Below are 19,533 nucleotides of genomic sequence, written 5' to 3'. Positions count from 1 at the left end.
CGTGTCCAATTAGATCAGTCACAATGTGTTAAGCCAATGCCAGTGACACAAGAATTTATAGCAGTGACACAAGCACAGATATGCAGGAGAGCATTTTCAACCAGCAGTGGCCACGTGGAAATGAAGAAACCAGCACATTGTTCTTAATTGCCTTGAATTTTGAACTTTTAAAAGGCTTTGCATGACTGGAAATCCTGCTTGAACAAAATACGAGCTTAGGAGAAAGGAATGAAAACTGGAGTTGCAATGTGAGTGCCATGGGTATATCTGCACCCATAAGCATGGATTTAATTTTGATGAGTGGAAAAACGGATGGTATTTTAAATTCATTTCTGCAGTGCTCTTCAATCACCTGGATTCCTGAATAGAGAGTTTCAAGTAGGAGTGCTTTAATAACAATAAGGAAGTGCTGGATGAGGGAATGGCTTTGATTTTTGGGTTGTATATGTAATGATAACCATCGACTCATCATTAACTGGCAGATTTAATATTTTAATGGGAAAAGGAGGAACTTATTGACAGAGGCTACAGAAACCTGCAGCCTTTTGCGAGCTCTGCTTTGGATAGGAGTGACAATTCACAGCATTTGAAGTAGGTACTCAAAACCAGAGCGCACCTCTAAAAATGGCAATACTGTACATCTGCTCCAGTCATTTATAGAAGGGATTAATCCCTGTGAGAAAGCTACTAGAAGAAGAATCAAAATCCCATGTTTCTGGGGACTATGGATGCCTTTGCACAGAATAGAAACTCCAGGAGGAAAATAACGGGAGTTCTGCAGAGTTCACAACAGGCAAATGCAGTGGGCAACTGAAAAAGCAGACGAACTGGAAGTAAACATTTTAAATACAGTCAAATTCAGTAACTCAAAGTAGGAGTAAAATAACCCATACTTTTTCCTTTGCTTTTCTGATGCAATACCTTGCTGCCCTTTAAGACTCTGGGACCCTTTGGTGAGGTGTAGCCCCAGTTACATCTGATTATTTGTCCTTGCATCCTTTAAAAATATTTGCACAGGGCTATTTTATAATTCCAATAAGACACTCAAGCCTGTGAGTTATAGCACAGTAATTCACACCTGCTGCATTTAACAGCTCTCCGCCTTCTGCTTTTCTCTTGCAGCACCTTCTCATGAATTACTGCTCCATAACTCACTCCCAAGAGTGTCCTGTTGCTCTCTCGTCATGTTGGCATCTAATTGCAGCAGTTCTCAGGTGTGATTTTGTACACAAGAGAGCTAAGATTTATGCAGGTGCATCGTATATATAAATTATGTTTTTAAGAAAGACTCTACTTGGCTTGAGATTGCATGTTTTCAGCTGTGACAACTATTAATGTTTTTGATGGCTATGCATTTACAGGCTTTCATCACCAAACAAATGGAGTAACTGAGAGATTAAACCGACACAGTGATCAAATGATCAGTAATTTAAGAAGTGTAAAATCCTCTTCCCAAAGCACAAGAGTGCCTCTATATAGATGGGTTACCTGAGGGAGGTGCTTAGGTCCTTGACAAACATGGAATGCCACAGCCCTCACTGAGCAGAGGGATGTCCTGCTGCCAACCTGAACGCACACAGGCACTGAAGTCCCCTCCCAGCTCTCCCAGCCAAGTGCTGTCCTAAATCAGGACTCAAAGGGAAGGGATGTTTTGATGTTCATTTTGTCTGGTTTTCACATCCCAAGTAGCCATTCTAGTGAAACTACTCCTCAGTGTCCTCATTTCCCTGGACAGAAAAGGCTGAACTGGCACCACAGCAAGAGAAAGGCAGCCCCATAATGTGGCAAAAAGGTTACGCTGGATTAGAACTGAAGTACTGTCAAAATGTTGTCACAGACCTGAATGCTGTGGTTTAATCAAGAATCGTGCTGCTCACAGCTATGTCTGGGAAAGGTCATTCACTGAGCAGCATCCAGAGCCATGCATCAACACTGCGACTCTGTTGTGCTAAACAAGATGCAAATATTCCCAACAAAAACAGTTTTTCGTCAGCATGTTTATTGCCAGGGTTACAGGCGGTCATTACAACGTGGAGAGGAGAGGAGAGGAGAGGAGAGGAGAGGAGAGGAGAGGAGAGGAGAGGAGAGGAGAGGAGAGGAGAGGAGAGGAGAGGAGAGGAGAGGAGAGGAGAGGAGAGGAGAGGAGAGGAGAGGAGAGGAGAGGAGAGGAGAGGGAAAGGGAAAGGGAAAGGGAAAGGGAAAGGGAAAGAAAAGGAAGAGGACAGCATCTCCTGGGAGCAGAGGGATCAGCCTTTTCCCAAAGCCTTGGTTTATCCACACAGAAACCCTGAAACAAATGCGCAGCAGCTTAAAAACTTGTAACTTATTCAAACACCCTTCAAATGATTTGCAAACATACGTGAGTTTTTTTGTTTGTACCTTATAAAATACTACCACGTGGAGGAAGAAAGTAAAGAATTTGCTCCTGCTATGAGTCATCAGAGAATAAATGCAATGTGCAGCAGCAAAGACACAGTGCATGCTCTGTGAAAAGAAGATGCTTTACTATCACAGGATGTAAGAAACATCCCACATTTCTTCTGTTGCTTTTCCACTGCTACCCAGCTAGCTGTCAGCTCGCCCTGCATGCAAAAAGCTGTGGTCACAACCCCCAGCATTAATACACACAACCAGTCCTTTCTGCCCAAAAACACAGCGAGCAGATGAAACGGGACGAGGCCAACAACAGTTTGCGTTTCACACCTCATGGAGCTGCACGGATGCTCAGATCTGCCCACACAAACTCCTTGCAAAGCCACACAAGCCGGGGGGGGTGGGAAGGAACGGGGGGAAGGCCAAGAAAAACCACACACAGACAAAATCCCAAAGCCTTCCCAAGGGAAACAACTGCTGTTCTTCAAGTAGGAAAGCACAGATGGGATCTGCCATAGTGAGGAGTCGAAAGGACTCGCATCCTTATGTAGAGAAGTGGGACTGTTGCCAACTCTGGATTTCTAACAGAGTGAAACTCTGCTTTTCTGAGCAGTGGAAACAACTTTCATTCATCTGATGAAGTAACAAACACCAAATAAGATCATTATTGGTGTCATTCTAAAAGAGAATAAATTCCAGCAAACTGAATGGAAGCTGTGGGTTACAATGAGTTACTGTATGAAAGTGGTATATTCTCCTCTCAGTGTTTTAATGAGACACAAGTCAACTTTTATTATCATGCATTTACTAGTCTTCCTGGCACAATGAAGCATCTAAAACTAATATAACTTATCTGAAAATCAGAGTGAAAACTGCTAATTCACAGACCAGTGTAGGTAGGTTTAATTCATCTCGTGGTTAGGAACATTCTGATCATGTTTAACACATGGAGAATCCTTTAGTAACAAACTCTTCTAATTACTGAATCCTTCTGACTATCCTCAACTGGCTGAACGTGTAAGCAGTGTGGTGCTTAAATGCTCTGAGACCCCCTCTGCAAGGCGTTCATCAAAGAAATAATGGAGCTCCACGCTCATACACCTGTTTTAAGCCTTAACGATTCAAAGGACTTAACCAGCGTTAATTCAAATCTGATCCTACTCCAAAAGCCACACAGACACGGCTGGTTTTCATTGGTTACCTGAGCCACCCTCCCCCAAAAGGGGGGAACCAACTCCGCGCTGCTCCTGCACTCCTGCACCCTTCTAACTGCACCGCATTGTGCCCTCCTGTGCTCTGAGCACAGGGCCAGTGCCAAGCTGTGGCCCTTCTGAGAGCCGCGCTACCCATGCAGTGCTCACAGACGGGTTGTAAGTGGTTCACTTTAGATTGTGAAGTTTGAAGAATGAGACAGATAATAACATTTGTAAACAAAATAAAAATGCTGAAGGCTGTTATCCCCTCATGTCTGCATAAGTAGGAGCTTGCTTCCCAATTACCTGCCTGTCATTGCAATGATTGATTTCAGCGCTTTATAAACAGCATATGCAACCCTTCTATGTTTAGATAAGAGATTACAAGGACTATCAATCCTCATACTCTTGTGTACAGTATTAACACTGTCTAAAGCTAATATATTTCTATCACGGACCAATATTATTTAATTATATCAGAAATAGTTCCGACCTGCAGAAGGGATGAAGTGCTGCTGGGGATCCACACTGCCAGGTACTGCTGAGAAATGGCTTTGGTTGGTTAAGTTAATTTCTCCTGCCAAGTTAAGGACGTAACGTTTGAGGATAAATAGTCACAGAAACTACTGGGATCTGAATTACAGTCTGTGCAAAGAATGCTGAAGAAGCTTTGGTATCGCTCATTGCTGGGGCTGTCAGATCGCTGCTGATCCCTTTCACAGAGCTCTTTTCTGACTCCCGACAGAGCAGCGCAGGTATCTGACTGCATGGAGGGTGCAGGCAGGAGTCGAGGAGAACTTAGAAATAAATCCCTAAGCAGAGCACACCCAAATGCCTGCTGGAAACCAAAGTGTGGTGGGTGTCCTTGAGCCATTTGCTAGCTCTTACTTAGTACACACCTACATCTTAATAGCTCTGAGCGGCTGCTTAGCACCCAAAATCAGCTTATAGCAAAGAGAAAAGAAAACAGTGCAGCACTTTGTAGGATGTAACCTTACATTTTCAGAAAAGGCTGCTGGGATCGCCTGGGTCAGCAGCTACAAACCAATTCCAACAGAAGGAGCGGCAGCTCCATGCCAAAGCTGCCACGTTTTCCGCTGCACACACACTGCTGCAGGCACATGAGCAGCAGCACAGCTCAAGGCCTCTCAAACCATGCTATGGGAAGCACTGTCCTTTGGCACAGCTGCAGGTATGTGTCCTGCAGACCTTTCTGCTGCTCATGTGCCTGACCCAAAGCTGGGCAAGGAGCCCAGAACCAAGCAGCAGCTCAGCCTGGAGGCAAATGCAGAGCTGAACTGGCCTCTAAACATCCCTAGGGGCTGCCTCCAGTTCCTTGTGTGCCAGGGAGCTCACTGCTCATCCATTCAGCTCCAGAAAGCCCTGGGGAAAAACCCACATGTCAGTCCTGAGCACCAGGTAAGGGAACAGCTGGAGGGCAGTGGAAAGCAATCAGCAATTAAAGGGACACGTCTGGATCCCTGCTGAAACATTAACAATCTGTCTGAAACAACTCACTCGGATTCTAGTGCTGCAATGACTAAGCTTTCACAGGACCCGCTCAGTTTGGGTCAGAAGGTGATGTTAATGCATAAGTGGGGATCTACCTGAGAAATTATGTATGGGGAGTAGCCTGTGCAAGGTCCAAAAAAGACACGGGTTTAGTAGCACACAATGTGATCTGTTTGTGCAAGACACCGTACCTGAAAAACACCAAACATCGTAATTCAGTGGTTGCTGAACCTACAGGACTGTCTTCTCTCAATTGCTGTTAGTTCGGCAGATTTGTACAGTGCTCACTGGCGGAATAAATCCGTGCACAATTCTAAAATTGCAGTTTTACTGCCACAGATTGACATCAGGCTGAACAGAAGAGCTGAACAGCAATGCTGTGGCACACATTCATACAGAGATATCTGCTTCCAAAGCCTCCTCAGCAGCACAGCAAACTGCTGCTTCCTATGACTTTTTGGACACGGAGCTCACTGTGTTTCTTATTAATTTGAGCAATTGTGGGCAGTTCTTTGCAAAGATATTTTTAATGGTATGACCAAGCAAGGCATCCTCTGAAAAATGCAAAAAAGAAACGAGCATTCCAGGGAAACGCTGTCCAGCTCAAACTTCCATGCTGTCACAGCAGCTACAGGAACTGCTGTGCTTGTACTTAGAGCCTTATCATACCCAGAAATCATCCACAGCTTGTCCAGCAGAGCTGTGATATTTCAGTTTTGGGAGAAAACCCAACCAGGGAAGGTCCTGGCTGGGGGACAAGTCAGTCTTCAGAGGTCTCAATCCAACCACTGCTACTCTGAGAACGTCCCCAGCTCAGAGGCGCAAGAGGAAAGGTTGCTGTATTATCTCTGTACTTCAATTAAGAGACTGCATTTGCTTTCCTGATATTTTACTTTCAAATCCTGACCACTGAGATATGTGATGCTCATGCACAACGTTTCAGAAACGAGAACCACATCATATTTTCCGTGAGCTGAAAAATGAAATACAAAATCCAGCTTAGAAGGGAAATCCTGTGCTGTGTATTCAAACGAAAAGATGCTGCTCTTAATGGGAAAGGGATTCTCCTGCAAACAGCTGTCATAGATAAAGAAGCAGAAGAGAGCCAGCAATATTTAGAGACATCTTTCTTGGAGCACAAGAGCTCTTGATTCCCATGTTCAAGACAGAGGGCACAGAAGGCAGGAGATGAGCATGGCTGAGCCAGGACCTCCCAGTCCAACTGAAATGTAAGGGGGAATGCACAGCCAGTGGAAGTAGAGACACACATCCTGGGGATACTTGGATACCAACAGAAGCATAGGAATGGGATCAGGAAAGTTAAGCTGATGCAGGCAAGGGATTCTAATGGGTACACGAAGAACATGTTTAAGAAAGAAACTGCATCCCCTCTGATGAATGAGAAAGGATATCTGCAAACAGACAACAAGGAAAATGCCGAGGTACAACTTTATCTTAGTTTCCAACAATTGCTCCTCCCATACTGTTTGTAACAGTTCATTTCCCTCCTCCACTCCCTTCCGCACTTATCATGCAAGTCAGGATGCTAGAGGACGGCCTTCAGAGCTCCCCCTAGCCAACCTAAGAACCCCCACTTACAAGACACCACCCCACCTCAGTCCCCACCCTGCAATGAACACATCAGGTCATATAACCTTTCCTACCCAAATTTACACCCCCCTCCCCCGCAGAACACTGATCAGCCTGAGGCTAGTGCACTGCTTGCTTAGAATACATATGATTATAGATATATGTGCAAAATCTTGTTCAGAATACATTTAATAACTTGTTTTGGTGCACCTAATCGGTGTCAGGGAAGTATGCTATAGTCACTACCTTTCCATTGGGCAAAATAAATCAAGGAACACAGTGTGGGGAGGGATCCTCCACAACACTCTTGCTTCTAAATTGGAGAGATACGGATGTAATGAGCAGATTACTAGATGGATTTGGAAGTGGCTGAATAGATGTATCTAAAGAATTGCAGTTAACAGCTCAATGTCCAAATGCAAAGCAGTAGCAAACAGCATCTCTCAGGAGTCCATACTGAGAGTAATACCATTTAAAAGCTTCAGTAATGAGACAGTGGTGTTGCGTGTATCCTCCGCAAGTCTATGGATGATATCAAACTGAGTGGTGAAGTTGAAACGAGAGAAGGAAGGGATGCCATTCAGACAACCCACAAGAAGTCAGCCCATGTGCATCTCGTGAAGCTCAACAAAGTGCAGCACGGCATCCTGCATAAAGGTTGGGGTAATGCCCAACACCTGTAAAGACTGGGAGGGTGACCTGAATGAGAGCAGCACAGTGGATAAGGGCTTAAGAGATGAAAAGCTGGATACGAGCTGGCAACACGCACTTGCAGCCCAGAGGCAGTCATATTCTGGTCTGCATCCAAAAGAAGCCAACAGGGTGGGGAAGGTGTTTCTCTCCACCTACTCAGCTTTCAGGAGACCCCATGTAGAGTACTGCATCCAGCTGTGGGGTCCTTAGCACAAGAAACATGTAGATCTATTACTGAAAGTGCAGAGAAGTACCACAAGAATGATCAGAGCCACAAAAGTCTCTTCTGTGCAGAAAGACAGAGAACTGAGTTCCTTCGGCCTGCAAAAGAGAAGGCTGGGGGGGAAACCTCATTGAGTCATTTCAATATTTAAAGTGGGCATATAATAAACACGGAGAAAGACTTCACAGGAGCCTGGATAAGCGGTGGTTGCCCAGAGCTGTGGGTGCCCCACACCTAGAGGCAGGTGTTCAAGGCTAGTTTGGTTAGCAGATCTGAACATCCTGATCTAGTGGGAGGTATCCCTGTCTATGGCAGGACAGCTGAAATGAGATAGTCTTTAAGATCCCTTACAGCACAAACTGTTCTCTCAATCGAAAGTAAACATTCATTCATGTGATGCTTAGCATTGCAGTAACTGGGGCTTTCATACAACTAGCGTTAAATCTACAAGTAGTAACATTCAGAATTTTTATTAGACATTCTTAGTCAATTAGAAATCCATCAGCAGAACAGTTTCCTCTTAAAATGCCTTCCTTGTTAGTCAAGGTATAAACGCAGCTAGACCCTTACCCAGCATTAGTACTTGAGGTCTCATTCAGGTTATCTACAGGTAGACAGGCCTCCATGTTGCCACACTCTGATCCAGAAAGCGTGTCTGGGGACTTAAAACTTGAGCTTTCAGAAACATCCTGTGGGCCAACTGACTCTGCCTTTCCTAAGGATTCCAATGACTGCAGGACTTCACAGTTTTCTGCTTTCTGAAAAATAGGAAAAACAAATATGAGCAAAAGCAAGTCATGGTACTAAACCCAAAAAGGAGATAGCTTTATGTCCACAAAGCTCAGTACTAATCACTCCTCAGAGCACTTCCTGTCCAAAAAGACCATCTCCTTTTAGTTGCTCCCTAATCACTTCACTTCACTTCACTCCTGCGATACACCTTTATTTATATCCATCTCTTCCTTCCTACTTGTTGTTCTGAAATTTGGCTTTGGTCTATGGAATCGACTCCTCAGTTACCGAACTGATGAAGTAACAGTTTTGTCTTCTTGGATCTCAGGACCAGACTCCCTAAAAAACCAAACAGGCAGTTGATGGCATGGGACAAGATGAATCCTTCCAATCACATTTCACATGCTTGTATTTAATTTTCAGCAGTAGCTAGAACGAGAGCAAAGGAAGGGACATCATGAAAAAGATCAACTGAGATCACATCAAACATCAAGAACCTGTACCTTCAAGACAGGTCAGCAAATGTAAGAAAAATGAAGCAGTTTCAAAGCAGCTGCAACTTCTAGTCAAACCTTGAGAGGAATGTAAACATTTAACCAAATCCTTCATCTAGCTCATAATTTCTAAAACTACAAAACAGATCTACAGCATTTCTTAAATTCTTATTCATTAACCTTTTTCTTTACCAAAAGGAGAACTTGTCACAGACACGTCCAACCTGGAGCGCATCCTCCACTCCATCTCTCCACTTAAAAAATAATCTTACCCTGTACTGAGATCTGAAGCGTCTTTCAAGACATCTGAAGGTCCTTTCTCATCTTCAACAGCTTTTAGCTGCTGTGGGCTTTTCTTGGGAGCATCAGCCATTCCCTAAAAAGAAGACAAGTTCCACTCTAGTAAGGAAAACATTTTTGGCCAATCTCTTTTTTGGAATGAAAGGAAGAAAAAATATTTACTTTAATCATTCTTGTATTAAAACACCTCAAAAATTAAGTTCTTTTTTTTTTTTGTTCATCAGCTAAAATCCCCAAATACTTTAAAGATAAAAATTTGTTATGTTTCTGCATACATTCCATCTGAAATGTTTTTTTTTCAACATTATCCTTTCTGTTCAGCACTTCTCTTTTCAAATCTGGTATCACCACCACCACCAACAAAAACATCAGTGAAATATAATCTCTGTCTGCACGGAAAGCAGAATCTAATTACAAGCACCTGAAAACTCTATGACAGTTCAGTTTAACTGGAAGGAATAAGACACACAAATACTATGCTTGCAGATTAAGTGGTAAATCTTTCTTACCACTGCCCAGCAAAAATACATCTATGCAGCTGCTTGAGAAGCTTACATCTTTGTGGCACGAATCCTTGCTTTCATTCACATGGTGTAATGCACATCCTTCTGCTTCTCCTCTTCAGGATCTTTTTCATGTCCATGGTCTTTTCTCCATGCAACAGTTCTTTCTAGGTTTGGTTTGGTTTTCTGCACTCGGCCTCTGTAGAAAGGTGCTGGTTTCAGCACACTCTCTTTGCTGCCTTCTTGTGAACCAGCCATGTCATTAGACCTGGAAAAATACAGAATACATCTTGTGTACTTATGGATCTTACACTGGAAGGCTCTTAAGGCAGATATGTTTTCCTTTTTAAGCACTAAATCACATACATTTCCATAAAGCAGAGCTATGCACTGCTAAGTCCATGGAGACAGTAGAAGTGCTTGAGAAGTAAAAATGCATGCTTGCACCGTTCTTTTCTTTCCCCACTGGAAATGGGATACTACGCTACAGATCTTCTTCTGACTCACAAAGGCACTTCTCAAATTCGTAGCTGCTCTAGAGGCAGAACAACCTAATTTAACAAAGGCTATGAAAGGTATCAGGAACTTTATAAGAATATAACAATAACTTACTAATCTTACTGGCGTACAAATACAAGATGTATCTACAACTGCCACCTTCTTCTGTGCCTTTACACCGAGAGCCACGTTATACAGCAAGGAAGATAATAACAGAACTAAATGCTGAAGTGTTTTTATGTCTGATCAAACCTTGTATAGTCATCCTTCACCTTCTTTAAAAGGACTAAGTAAAAAGACAAGGTGTTTTTGTTATTAACTCTCCTGTAAAGGACATTTCTCCTGTCACACCACATCTGCCATTTCTCCACTGAATACAGGAAACACTTATTAATTAAAATATACATTAAACCACCCACACTGGAATGTGTTTTTTTTCTCCCCACACTGAAATGCTTAACTACGCTTTAAGAACAAACACTTATTCCTGTTGCTTAAACACTCAATACTTTCCACTCACTGAAAGGATGATACATCAGCATTCAAACTATTGGAGAAAGCTTGCTTTAGTTTGCAAGGGACTAGCTAATTCTTTGCATTCATCATGGGGATTGATGCATTTAAAAACACCGCTTTGAATCGAAAAACAACCAATTTATTTCATGCATTTAGTAAGTAAGCACACAAACAAACAAATAAATGTATGTTACTCTTCTCTGAATTTCTATCTCAGAGCAAAAAGTGCCTAAGAAACTTCTGTTTTAAGAACTGCAAGATGGTGAAGATGCTGGTGTTCCGTGATCCTGTGTAACTAACATCCCGTGTAACATGACCAGATGTGAGGGTGGCAAGTTGCAAGAAAGAAGCATCCTTTATTTCCAACCCCACTCCCAGCATACTTACTGAGACACCATCTCTAAGACTTTGCCATCTTTTTCCACAGCTTCTCCACTGCTGACATCAAACTTATTCCTTTGGTCAGTATTCTGAGTAGAAACAGAATATTAAGACATTAACACCTTTGTACTTATCAAGTGCATCATTGCCTAATAGAGCAGGTAACTATCCATGACAAGATAGAAAACAGGCTGCTCATGACAGATGCAATCACTTATGCAGTAAGTATCACATGCCCAGAAAGGTGCTGTAAAGCCTAGTTCAAAAAACCAATGTTGTGCTTGCTGCAAGGGGGGGGCAGAGAGAGGGGGAGCTGCAGACACTAAGTCTGAGGAAAGAAGGGGATGAAGGCCATGAAGATCAGGGTGGAACAGCCCCAGAGCAGCGTGGTGATTAGATGTCCGCAGGGCAAGCTGGAAGCAGGTTGGGGGGTGCCCCTCCCGCAGGGTGGAAAGTTGAAGGCGAGGAAGACGATGAGCCTTCATCCCACCCCCACCCCCACCACTCACTACGCAAGGGGGAGGGGCTGATGCTCATGGGGTCTCAGGAACGCCACGATCATACCTGCTTGATCTCTGCTCTGTGGGGATGGAGTTGGATTCCTAAGGCACTCCTGCAGCAGGAGCTGTGCTGCCATTGTGGATGGGAGCAAACGATCTCTCGCATCCCGGTGCTGCTCTCGATCAGCCCGAGCTTCCTGTCTGTGGTTTGTGCTGCTGTTCAGTGCTGTTTTTCCTGCTGTTTGGATGCTGCTCCCTCACACCTCTGTCCTCCCCCCGCGGCCATTCCTGGCTCCCAGCCCCTGACCGGTGTCCGCCCCTCCCCCGGCCTCCCATTGGGCAGCGGCAGCTCCGCCGGCTCCGATTGGCTGAGCCGCAGTGCGCGGGAACCAGCGTTGCGTCCCGGCCGTTGGAGGGGCGGCTCCACACAGAGCGCGGCTCCCGCAGCCCGGTCCGAGGCCGAACGGGACCGGCGCGGCAGCCGGGGCTGTGCGAGCTGCACCGGGACGGAAACCGGCACCACGGAACGAGTGCTGAGGACAGCTCCGCCGGAGTGCGGGGAGAACGGCACTGGTGCGGGGAGAGGGCTGGGGGGGGGGAGAACGCGGTATGGGACTGGGGGGGATGGGCAGAGGGGGATATGGGGCTGTGTGGGGAGGGCCAGAGGGGGATATGGGACTGGGGGGGGGGGGGCAGAAAGGAATATGGGACTGGGAGGGAGGGGCAGAGGGGGGATTTGGGACTGAGGGGGTGGGGGCAGAGGGGGATTTGGGACTGGGAGGGGGGGAAGGGGGGATATGGAGCTGGGGGGGGCAGCTGGGGAAAGCATCTCTCTGTGTAGATTGCTTCTCTTGGAGTTTTCCCTGTAAGCCTGTGCAGGTGTGCATTTTGCATTTGTTTTCAATGGTCTCTTTCTAAGTGCACCGCTCTAGTTTTGTTTTTTCTTCAGGGGCCATAGAGGGATGTGGGGGGGCCACTGGGGGATATAGGAAAGTAGGGGGCTGTGGGGGGACTCTAGGTAGTCATATAAGACTATAGGGAGCTGTGCAGGGGCTGTAAAGGCCTACAGAGAGTTGAGGGGGACTCTAGGGGGAATATGGGGCTGTGGTGGGCCATAGGAGGACTAGGGGCTCTAGGGGGCTCTGAGGGTGTGTAGGGGTTATGGGGAGCTATTGGAGGATATGGGCAGATCTGGGGCTTGAAGGGGTGGTGTCTAGAGAGAGAGAGGGTTGTGGGGGCCTTAGGGTGATATGGGGCTCCTGGGGGCTGTTGGGTGCTATGGGGAGGAATATGGAGTTCTAGCAGATGGTGGGGGTGTAGGTGTGGTCTATATATGTACATAGATGGGAATCTAAGTATGAACAAAGATACATCCACGTGTGTTCTGGGCTGCACTGAAAAAGGGGTGGCCAGCAGGGAGAGGGAGGTGATTGTCCCCTCCTACTCAGCTCTTGTGAGGTCCTGTTTGCAGTACTGTGTCCAGGCCTGGGAAGGATGTGGAGCTGTTGGGGTTGGTCCAGAGGAGAGCCACTGTGATGATCAGAGGGCTGGAGCAGCTCTCCTATGAGGAAAGGCTGAGGGATCTGGGCTTGTTTAGCCTAGAGAAGAGAAGGCTGCGGGGAGACCTCATTGTGGCCTTTCAGTACTTGAAGGGAGCGCACAAACAGGAGGGGGAAGGGCTGTTTATCACACAGAATCACAGAATCACAGAATTATAGGGGTTGGAAGGGACCTCTAGAGATCATCGAGTCCAACCCCCCTGCCAAAGCAGGCTCCCTACACCACGTCGCACAGGTAGGCGTCCAGGCGGGTCTTGAATATCTCCAGAGAAGGAGACTCCACCACCTCCCTGTGCAGCCTGTTCCAGTGCTCCGTCACCCTCACTGTAAAGAAGTTCTTGCGCACATTCGTGCAGAACTTTCTATGCTGAAGTTTCAGCCCATTTCCCCTAGTCCTGTCCCCACGCACTACTGAAAAGAGACCAGCCTCGCCACTGTAGCTCCCACACCTCAGGTATTTATAAACCTGGATCTCAGCCTTCTTTTCTCAAGGCTAAACAGACCCAGTTCCCTAAGTCTCTCCTCGTAGGGGAGACGCTCCAGGCCCTTCACCATCTTTGTGGCCCTCCGCTGGACTCTTTCCAAGAGATCCCTGTCTTTTTTGTACTGGGGAGCCCAGAACTGGACACAGTATTCCAGATGAGGCCTCACCAGGGCAGAGTAGAGGGGGAGGATCACCTCCCTTGACCTGCTGGCTACGCTCTTTTTAATGCACCCCAGAATGCCATTGGCCTTTTTGGCTACAAGGGCACACTGCTGCCTCATGGCCAACCTGTCGTCCACCAGGACACCCAGGTCCCTCTCAGCAGAGCTCCTCTTCAGCAGCTCATCCCCCAACCTGTACTGGTGTATGCAATTATTTCTACCTAGATGCAAGACTCTACACTTGCTTTTGTTAAACCTCATCCGGTTTCTTACTGCCCAGCTCTCCAGCCTGTCCAGGTCTCTCTGAATGGCCGCACAGCCTTCAGGTGTGTCAGACAACCCTCCCAGCTTCGTGTCATCAGCAAACTTGCTGAGGGTGGCCACTATCCCCTCATCAAGGTCGTTGATGAAGATGTTGAACAAGACTGGACCCAGCACAGACCCCTGGGGGACACCACTAGTCACAGGCCTCCAGCCAGACACCGCACCGCCAACGACAACCCTCTGCACTCTGCCAGTCAGCCAATTCTCGATCCACTTCACCGTCCACTCATCTATCCCATACTTCCTCAGCTTTGTTATAAGGATGTCATGGGGGACCGTATCAAAAGCCTTACTGAAATCAAGGTAGACTACATCTACCGCTCTCCCCCTGTCCACCCAGCTAGTGACATCTTCATAAAAGGCCACCAGGTTGGTCGAGCACGACCTCCCCTTGGTGAACCCATGCTGAGTACTCCTGATAACCTCCTTTTCTCCCAGTTGTCTGGAGATGGCATCCAGCACAAGCTGTTCCATCACCTTCCCTGGGACAGAGGTGAGGCTGACTGGCCTATAATTACCCGGGTCATCCTTCTTGCCCTTTTTGAAGACTGGGGTGACATTGGCCATCCTCCAGTCTTCAGGCACCTCCCCAGTTCTCCAAGACTTCTGAAAGATTACAGAGAGCGGCTTAGCAATAACCTCTGCCAGCTCTCTCAGCACCCGCGGGTGCACCCCATCAGGTCCCATGGATTTATGGACATTAATGTTTATCCTTATCTTCATCTATCAAACTACATGCAAAAACTTTTAAAGGGTTTAAAAGCAGTTTTAAAGAATATCCTACACCTCTTTGCAGGTTGGTCAACACAAGAATAGGACCATGAGAGAGGGAAAAAGAGACATGCAAAGCTTAACTGAGGAAATATCAGAGATGGAAACATTCTTGCTTAGATTTCTTTCTTTAGATGGATGATGGAGTTGTCTTTGATCCCCTCTCCATGCAATGACTACATGGAGGATGGCAGACATGAACCCACTCAACAGAAAAGGCCAGGGGTGAGCCATGCTCTATTGAGGGTCAGGAAAAGGAGAAGTGTCACAGGGAGCATCTCCCACCAGCCAAAGACAGGGAGAGTCTGCAAGAGGAGGGAATGAGTATCCAAAGCAAAGTTTGCGTTCTGATGTTCTATCTCAAGAGGTTCCTCACAGTGCTTGAAAACCACAAAAATTAGACTACAAACAATGTAAGAAAATCCAGACCAGCACGGTACTCTACTGCTCTAAGTAAGGTCTGTGCAGAGTCAGCTCCCAGGTGATGAGCAAAACCAGTGAAGTCTAACAAATGAGAATGAGTTTAAGCGTCAGTCGCAGGATGAGCCACGGAGGAAAGCAGGCAGGTTATTACACAGCAGCTGTTCAGCTACTGCTCTGTTTCTCAGCATCAAGAACTCAGCACACTCAGATAAAATGCCTGTGCTCAGTGGCTGTAGGACTCTGTTTGTAGTCAAAACCCAGTGCTTCTTTCTGACATTCTGATTTAACCACAAGAAGTAGAGAAACATTCCGGTGCATGATGCTGTTCAGCTGCTAGGATTAGGAGAAGCAGGAGAAGGATCGTGATTTTTGGTTCCTTAACACAACTGGAGAGCAGAAATTACCTCAAGTAAAACCTAAGTCCATAAAACTAAGAATGGATCAGATTTTCAGCAAACTTCTGTCCCTCGTAGCAGAGGCAAATTCACATTCCTGGTTAGTCAGCACCCGAGCTGCACTCCAAAACACAAAGCCAGATGATCTTTCAAACAAAACTGCTTACATTCTGTGCATAAGTGCCAAAACTTTATTCATTTACCGAGGGTGCAGAATCAGCCATTCAAAACTGATCTCATTCAATAAAAGCTTCTTCTGAATTGAATGAGTGGATACAGCCAGGGCTCACAGGATGAGCTGATCCCTCCTTTCCAACAAAGGGAGCAGAAATATGGCTCCTATTGGGCATGGTGGAGACCACGCACTTGGTCTTGTGTTCTCCTTCCTCCTGTTTGCTTCAGGGTGCTTGCATTTTGCTGCTGAGCCCCAAAACAGCATTGAAATGAGGAGGGCAACTCTGCAGCCAGCCCTGTGCCTGACGGAATTGCCAGGAATTCTCGTTCTAGTTTGTAGATGCGTCCCTGCTTGCTGTTTGGACAACACTGTGATGCAGAATCAAACCTTCCTTTGCTTGTTTACCTCTCTACTGAAAGTTCCGCATGTAAACAGCATCTCAGCTTTCCTCTTCGGTGTATTTTTTTCCTCTTCATTTGAAATCATCTCCTCTCATGTCACATCCCAGCCTCTTGCTGAGGAAATGATTAGGAGGGCACAAGAAGAAGGACTCAATATAAAGGTAGAAATAAGAGAAAGCTTCAAGGAACATTCCGAGGAATAACAACATTGTTTGCATCAGGTATTCCTTGTAGTGTTAAAGCGGGGAGAGAGGCAGAATACCAGGTGCATTTCTTCAAAACATAATGTCTTTCAACGTACCCTGTGAGATATTACCTGCTTCTGTAGAAAAATAAAAGGAAACTGATTCAAATACCCCACAAATCATGGCTGCAGTGCATGTTTCAAAGAATCGCAGGGTTCTGGGACAAACTAGGAAATGGTACAGTGTGCAATACAATGCTGCCTGACAGCACAGAGGAATTTCAGCCACAGATGCCCAGTTTGAGAAGTGTAGGTATGAAAATTCAGTGTTTTACACGTACTTTTGGAGCTCCAAGATTAAACACATTCCTGGACACAACGATATCCAAAATGCAAAATCAAAGCATCTGTGAAAGTAGAAATATTGATGTACATCACTAAGCATATGTTGCTGACTGAAGCTGTTATTAGCGACAACAGTCAGTCTCTCCTCTGGAAAATGCCAGCTGCTTTGGGCTTTGTCTGAGCAGAAAGACAGAGAAATCTGAGTAATGCCTTGTGAGCTCGCCTCATGATAACAGGCTGAGCTGTAAGACTCCGATAATAATAAAGCCAAAAATACAGGGCTAGATTCAGCCCTGCTTCCTTGATGCTAAATTGAGCAAATTGCACAGCACCTGCTGCAGAGGCAGGACCAGAAGGCGGCTTGTTCTCCCAGATTGCCTTTGCAGGGTACAGGTTATTTTGATCCATTCATCACAGCCCCCATTTTGCCTGACACCTCAGAACTGAACTGGGAATTGCAGATGCTGCAGCTGGGAATTTGGGGCTCTTCTGGGTTGTACCTCACTTGTTTCCTATCACATAAACATACACAAGAGTGTGTCTCACTAAATATATACAGATATTTAATGGTCTTCCAGCTTGGAAGAATTTCAGTTGCACCTTTCCAAATCTATTCTGCTGCCAAACTCACAAGTATGATTCCAAGCATTAAGTAACTCCAGAAAGTACTAGAAGAATGGAAAAAAACTGTGCTTTGTGAGACACGTATTACTGCAGGACAACACGATACCGAGAGTCACAGCTAAAAAGGCAGTTTGAATGGAAGAAGCAGATGGAAGGCACGTGAATGTGAAAGCAGAGGGGGAAGCTATTGAATATTTCAGAAAACTAGTGGAGGAATCGATTTTGTTTTTCAGCTGATATGCATCGGGTTATGGGTTGAACTGTCCTGTTCATTCAAGGGAACACTTGGCCATCCAGCTGCCTCAGACAGAGGGAACTCAAACCTTCAAGGTGAACATGTGAGAGTTGGAACAAACAAGGAGAACACCTAACAAGGAGTTCAGCAGATAAGCTGAATCAAACCATGAACACACTGCAGCATGGATCCAACAAAATGAACCAGCAAACTCTAAGGAGTGTGGAAAATAAGAACCTGTTCTACAGCCAAAGCTGTTCCAGGCTCTATTGTCCTAAGCTCAGAACTAGGAAAACAGCAACTGAAAAATAAGAGCTATATATATATGTATATATATGTATACATATGAACTACATCCCTATGTTTGTGGTCACTACTGTCAATTGCTGACAGAGGATATATACAGATATACATGTTTGGTCCTCGTGAAACACTCAGGCCAAGCAGAGGCCATACAAAGCAGAGGAGGCATGTAAAACTCCTAGGAATTTTGTCTCACAGTAAAAGCAACAGTGAAATCTCCCCTAGAAGTGACAAAGGTAAGAAGAAAGTAGGTTTAAATCCTCACAGCGTAACAGAGTAGCAGTAGTTATGGTCAATCATCAGGCAAAAAATGACTGGATTAGCCATGCTCTGTCTAGACAACAGTTGCTTTGCTTGTTCAGTCAGCTACAGACAGTTATAAACAGAAATGCATCCCATAGAAGTGTTTCAGATGTTTAACAGGCTAAGTGAATGGCTGACCTTACTATAATTAATTAGCAGTCTTTATTTAATTGAACACCCGTGGTCACCAGAGCAATGCAAACCTAAAGCTCAGCACACTCATGTGATTCTGGGTTCATTACAAAAGCATGTCTGGTCCAGTAAAAACTAGAAAGAATTTTCATGAAACCTTTGCACCTGGACAGGCTGTGCCCTGTGTGTGCGTGTGAATACGCCTAACCAACATTTCCAGACCCCAAGTACAGAGGGGTCCTGCAGCTACAAACTCATGGAAGCCAGACACAGTGTCATACCTAAAGTACAGGGAATAGACAGAATGGGTTTTGCACTCTCCATATAAACAGGAGTTAGGTTTAGAAAGCAAAGGAAAACACGTAAATGAAGATCATCAATGAAACAAAAGAGGTCAATCAACACATCGTGTAACCACGAAAAATGAAGACAGGCTAATTTAGTTAATTCGTTTTGCATCTGCTTTAAACAGCAGCAGGGTGTGCTCATGAGTCACTGTGAGCTTCATGTGAGCAGCCCCCCGAACGTGAGTATAAACAAAGAATAAAATTCATTTTCCTACTCACTGCAAACCACCGCACCCTGGTAAGACTTTGTTCCAGCTCATTAACACCGTGTTTCTAGAACTGTGCCCAACTCAATTAATTCATAGCCCCTTTTGCCAAAACAGTTCATGCTAATGATTTATAACTAATGCACGGCCGCAGCTGAGAATAGCAAGAACTTAGACCTGGAGCAAGCACGGCGACAGCCCAAAGAGCAAACCTACCATGTGCCCTGCATGGGAGACACGTCCTGCACCAGCTGGAAGTGACCGTGCCACTTCCAAGGGACTGCAGAGCCAGCGTGCTCCCACAGACGGCCCCACACCACAGGTACCAGGCCTTTACACCTGGTCCATTGCGGAGTCCAGCACCTCACATAGAAGAATCCAAGGGAAATGCCAGGGGAGGAACCTCAGCAACACTTCTAGAAAGGAGAAAACCCTTCTGTTGTAAATCCCTGCATACAACACACCTGTATCTTAATCTGGCAAGTAGTACCTATGTCTCATTGCATCTCTGAACGCTACAGGCTGCTGAAACCAGGAATGCCGAAACAAGCAGAATACCAACACACAAATGCTTGCAAGGTGCACTGAAGCTGAAAAGCACAGCATATTATTACTGCTAGGAGATGACCGGCATTTAAACAACACTCGGTGTC

This window comes from Excalfactoria chinensis, chromosome Z (assembly GCF_039878825.1).
Source record: "Excalfactoria chinensis isolate bCotChi1 chromosome Z, bCotChi1.hap2, whole genome shotgun sequence".
NCBI lineage: Eukaryota > Metazoa > Chordata > Aves > Galliformes > Phasianidae > Excalfactoria > Excalfactoria chinensis.
The sequence above is the reverse complement of the archived record's forward strand: the minus strand, read 5'-3'. Positions refer to the sequence as shown.